The sequence below is a fragment of the Amphibalanus amphitrite genome, unplaced genomic scaffold (assembly GCF_019059575.1).
Source record: "Amphibalanus amphitrite isolate SeventyFive unplaced genomic scaffold, NRLGWU_Aamphi_draft 001870F_arrow, whole genome shotgun sequence".
NCBI lineage: Eukaryota > Metazoa > Arthropoda > Thecostraca > Balanomorpha > Balanidae > Amphibalanus > Amphibalanus amphitrite.
In genome coordinates this window covers 23,628-29,627 of record NW_024883363.1, presented here as the reverse complement: position 1 = coordinate 29,627, position 6,000 = coordinate 23,628, and positions in this window count along the sequence as shown.

Here is a 6,000-nt window from a genome sequence, read left to right as displayed (position 1 = left end):
TGCTACTGCAACAGCCTGGCACAAACAGGACTTGTACGCTCTTCTCTGCACTTTGCCCTTCAGTATATCACAAAAGAATTGTTTAGAATCCATCTTACGCTTCTTTCACAGTCTCCCTTGCCACCGTAGGGCGTAGATAGATTGCTGTTGCTGGTAAGTTAAGGCACGGTAGATAGAAATTACCTCGGTTCTCAACGCCTTAAGTTATTTTCATAAAAAGAACAAATAAATGATCAATAAGATGACAGGAATGTAAACATTTTAATCGTAAAGTAGTCCAAATATTGGAATGAGCTTTTGCTTTTCAGCATCCTCCGATTCATCATCTTTATCATTTGAAAATTCGAGGTACATAAAATGTTATCACGCGCTCATGTTAAGTGGGAATATAGTACACGGCAGACACATCAATTTTTGACACTGAACATTTCATCCGCAAATGTTTTAGCATAATTAAAGTTAAAAACAGCGCGAATGGCAGAGTGAAGCAAACAACATCTTTCACCCATTGATATAACATGTAATCTGTGGTGCGCCAGATGCGCCATTATTTGTCAACCGCAGAAGGTGACATGTGACGTAACAGCATCAAGAGCATCTTTTTCAAGAACTTTTCAAAACAAGTTTCCTATCTTTCTTCCCCCATTTCTCTCAGCTTATTTATTTTATGAGGCAATGGTATGCACCATAAATTCTGTGAAAATAGTTTGATCATTTTCATGCATTCTTAAAAATCGAGTTCCCAACCCCATTGTTCATCAGATGGTTGCGCGATAAATGGTAAGAGAGCATCTTGGTAAGTATAGGTTCTTAATTGCCTGTGAAGAGCATCTTTTAATCAATGAAAAGTTAAACAGCCTGGGAAATGTCAGAGTGAATCGTTTTGTTATCAAATCTGCACCTATCATGCGCAGATAACCACACGCCGTATCGTTTCGCAAAGCACGTGTGTTTTTCTCCTCTATTCTCCAGTGACGTCAGTGCTAGAGCTAGCTTTCTAATGGCGATTTGCGTTACCATGCCAACGATGCTCAACGTTACCATGTCCATCCTCAGGCATGGTCGGTCTTCAATTTTGATATTCAATTTTATGCTTCAATCAACAGATCACTATAACCCCATCAGCGGCGGCAAACGTGGTCCCATATCACCGCGGCCAGAGAAACTTTCGTGGCATTATCTCCAGTGTCCACGAGAATGAATGTACGGTCTCTTGTTGGCTGTTGCTGATGCCACTGCTTGCAGTTATTATCCTTTGGTGATCTGTGAATCTACCATATGAAATCGACTTGACCTCACCCTCTTTCTCCTTCCTTCTCCCTTTCCCTATTCCTTCCTCTTTTTCCGTGTCTTTCTTCTAACCTCTGTTCCGGCTTTGCCAGTCACAACTGCTCTTCAGGCACCACAGATTCTCTCTGCACTGTCCTCCCTCTCTCTCTCTCTCTCTCTGTCTCTCTCTCTCTCTCTCTCTCTCTCTCTCTCTCTCTCTCTCTCTCTCTCTCTCTCTCTCTCTCTCTCTCTCTCTCTCTCTCTCTCTATCCCTCGCTCTGGCTCCCTCACTCTCTCCGCGTCCTCAACCCTCTCTGATAGTTGCAAAATAGCCGGACCAGCTCTCTGGGGCTGGAATCTGAGACAATGCATTTCTCAGACGGCCCCAACTACAGAGGCAGACGGAGGAACTGAATCGATGCTCCACAGCCGACACACAACAGCTGGCCTTCTGTCAGCTGTTAAGTGGCAGCGCAAAGGCCCTGCTGACGCGGGCCAGGCTCCGAGTTTTAATCCGCGTGGCTTACCTCGCTTGGATGAGATCTTGATTGAATGAGTTGTTTCGTGCATGAGTTTCTCTGCTGTTTTTAAAGACGTCATTGATTGGGGGATTGGGTATGATTATTAAGTTGTTATGAGTGACAGCAAAAAGATAAGGATCATCTGTGATAGGACAATGTCGTATTATGGCCACAAAAGAGCCAACAATGCATTGACAACATGGCAACACAGGGCTCTTTATCCTCATGGTTGTTGGGCACTCTCGCGTGGCTCATCAATCATATGTTTTATGGCGCTGCAGCCAAGATGACAGGAAAAAAATAACCACAACGAGCCAAGGGGTTTCTAGCAACAGATGTAGACAAGATGTATGTTTTGTATTTGCATGCGTTTTGCTACTTGGTAATTCGTGTGTAAGCGTATTGGATACGTTTTGCGGTTATTCAACCGAAAGTTGAGGTTCATCTGTCACGGATTGGCTAAACGACGGCCCCAATCTTTTACTTCTTGCAATTGAAGCAGCACTGTGCACAAAATAAACGTTCATTTCATGTTCCACAACCTCAGATTTAACTAAATCCATGCCATAAATAATCTAGTATTGCCCGAACACGGCAAATTTGATCCTTTTATAGTCGATTAGTTCTAACGTATGTACGTACTCCCGCTTAAACTTAAATGCGGATCAAACAGAACGAGATTGGCCTCAGTATCCCTGAAATAAAAGGGACAATAATGCTGAAACTTCGCTCGCACATTGAACTGCATATGAGTTTCTTCAACTCATAGGCCAATCATTCAGTGAAAGTGTTCAGTGGATCTCTCCTCTTAGTCAGAGTTGGGCTGATTTTTTCTTCTATTCACCAGCATTTCTATCAATTATTGTTGTTTTTAACATGCGTTAGAATTAAGCATTTATGTCAGCTGCAATAAAAGAATCGAAACATCGTAAATACACGTGAACCTTCAGGGACCAGCCTAGTCCAGCATCCAAAAATCACCATGTTCTAAAAGGTCGCCGGACAAAAAGGGATAATTTTATTTGAAAGAATGCTCCTCTAGAACCACATTTTCATAATCATCATATCAGCCACATACTCTAGCCCCCGTGGTCACTGAAGATACGGATAAATATAACAAATGAGCGGCTGTGAGCCTGGCAGTCTGCTGTGGCGGATTGTTATTGATTAGCCGCAACTGAGATGTCAATTTAAGCCACATCAACGGGCAGTTCAACTGATTCTCTTTAGCCAAGCGTCCAAGCTGGGTTGTTTCGACGGATCCAGATCAGTTTATCTAACTGGTCATGCAAGTTGAGCCGATTTAAAAAGGTCGGATTTAGTAGAAACTGATCATCTGGACTGAGCCATTGCAATTCGACGCCTGCACTGAGTGCCTTCTAATGGGCTGAAAGTGAAGACGTTATTCGCTTTTGCTGATCATGGCAGCGGAACTATGAGTAGGTATTGTTTACCTCAAGCTGGATTCTTGCGAGCCTTACAGGTTTCATCGCGTAACGACTGGTCCATTCATTGGCGTTTGACCGACTTTCATTTTTGACAACAATGTTTGTAAGAATGAATGATATTACTTTATTTTAATTTTGGAAACAATGAATAAATGAATGAACGCATGAATGAATAAAGTAATAAATTGAGTAATGAAAGAATAAAAGAATGTATTTGCATTGAACTGCATAGGCAATGTTGTAACTTTCTTCCGGTTAGTTATCATATTATAAAATAAGAAATGTAGGCATATTGCTCATATCACCAGAGTTGTCGATACCATTCCGAACTTCTGCATTACCGCCGCGCAGTCGGCGCTGCAGCCTCCGGCGGCACGGTTAGATCGGATATTGGAATCAACAGGCGACCGGGTGCGTGACTGGACAGGCTTCTCCGCACCCGACACCGGAAGTGGGCTGTTTCCGGGCTGCGATGGAACGATTTCTTGTAACCGAGAGCTCGCAGTCGCATGCGATCTGATGGCGCATCCATTGGGAATTCATTGAGATGCGAGTCAACTGCTGAAGCATAGCCGCGGGCTGGTCGTTTGAGGGGTCGTTGCCCGCTAGGCCGTCGTCGATTGTTCGAAAGGAAATCGTTTGTATCGGGACAATCGGACCTGTCGGGCGGACATTATTTCTTCGTAGACGGGCGGCGGCCTGATGAGGTTTCGACATGAGACTGCCGACGTCGCTGAAAATACGGCAGTTGGGGATGGCGTGAGACAGATGCATCGCGGTCCAGTTTTAGCACTTCTGTCTAGGTTTGCTGAGCTTTACTCGTCGACGGGTATGCAATTTTCAGTTAGTGAAATGCCGAGCGAAAATATTAAATGTTTTTTCTCGTATAAATTGTCTGCTTCCTTATTAGCATGATCCATATCTTGTTAGCTAAAGTTCCTGTTTTGTAACAAATCGCACAGCCCAGAATCGCACATCCTCCATGCCTCGTTCGGCCATTAGTGACTCCCCCAGCGTGAGTTCCCCCACATTCCCCACACCCACCACAGAACATCACCGCTCCGCCACGGCTCCTGATGGTCCCCGGTCGGAACAAGGCCCTCTCTGTCTGACCAGACAGATGCAGCGCTGCGACTGGAAGGGCGGGCGCCGTGGTGGGGGTTTGCTTTGGTTAGGGTGTTATGGTGAGGATGTCAAAGCTCGGAAAGGGGTAGAGTTGTCTTCCTGGCTCTTGCAGTTTGAAGGGAGGGGGTCGGGTAAATGAGGTCGCAGTTGGAAAGCTGTAGGAAAACACGTAAGTCCAGAGGTTGCTAAAACTAAAGGAGAATGTCCCTCTCTACAGTCTGTCTCAATCCCTCTCTACTGTATTTGATTTCCTTCTCTCCCTCTCCCTCTCTACTATTTCCTTCGCTCCTCGCCTCTCTCTTTCTCCTTCTTCTCTCCTTCCACGTTCTTCTGCTTCCCTGCACCTCCTGCTCCCCATCTTTCTCCATTCCTTCTTATCCGTCGGCAAAAGACGGCGGCCCCGATATATGACTGGACCAGGTCGTGTGACTGCACCATTAGGCCTCGATTAAAGGCTCCTGCTGCCAACCGACGGCAGCACAGGCTGCAAATGCGCAATAATTATACACGAGTTTGGGCGTTTTCTGCGCGGATGATGGCGCTCGGTGACGAATAAGCGACAGTGGTGGCAAGTGACGGCTGGCGGAAGAGGAAGCCAACAGGCTCGGAAGGCAGTGGAGCGTATTGGACGATATGGCAGCCCTGTATAGGTGGTGATGGAGCTGCCAGATATGGGGCTGTGCTGAGATAATCGTCATCGCCGTTGTTCCTTAACCAGAAGGGGCGAGAGGCTGTTCTTTGGATGAGACCTTGCCTCTGCACAAGGCGAGGCATGGTAGATCGAGGCATCTGGGTACGATTTCGCGAGTAAGGTGACTGACGTTGTCGGCTTGCCGACCGCCTGGAACCGCGTGAAAGTTCTGATTGACATGTGGTTCTCAAGATTTGGTTGTCAGCCATTAGCAACCAACGATGCATCTCACTCGTAATAATGCAACATTATGTAAGTTTTCTACACCCCGGCCTTTTATTTCATTTCTATGTAAAACAACTTTGTCCGTAGTTGAACTATTGCGCGTCACACTTCACTATAACGCTTTCAAAACTAATATCTGCGGTCTTACGGTGTTGAACCGGTTTAGCTCTTACAACAAAGCAATCATTGACAGGCGGTGTTGACGTGTTAATCCTCTAATCTTTCACCGATTTGGCTGTAGCCGTGCCGATAGTAGCCACTGTTAAGGTAGGTCATATGTGGCACTGCACTCAGCCTTTGAGGGTTATTAAGATAAGAATAGAGAGCTTTCCCAGTTATTTATTGCTTTCATTTAGCAACACACGTTGCCACACAATGAGCTGAAGTTACATTGCAAAATTTCCACACGATTTGGTGATATGAAATTGAATTAGTAGTAATAGATCACCGCAATATGTATAATACCTGCAATACAGTAGATATAATACAAGACGTAAGACGGGGTAGAATAGGAGTATAAGTTCATACAATGGAAAATGTAATGCATCAACCGCTATAACAACCAGCGTTAACCATTCGACCATGATTACATATGCAAATCAATGGCTTCAAAGAAGCATTTGATAATGAGACTCTAGTCATATTAGAGGTGTAACTACGATACATGCTCATTCCTTATGTATTTCTTTGTAATCATCGTACTCTTTTCCCCTTATTTGGC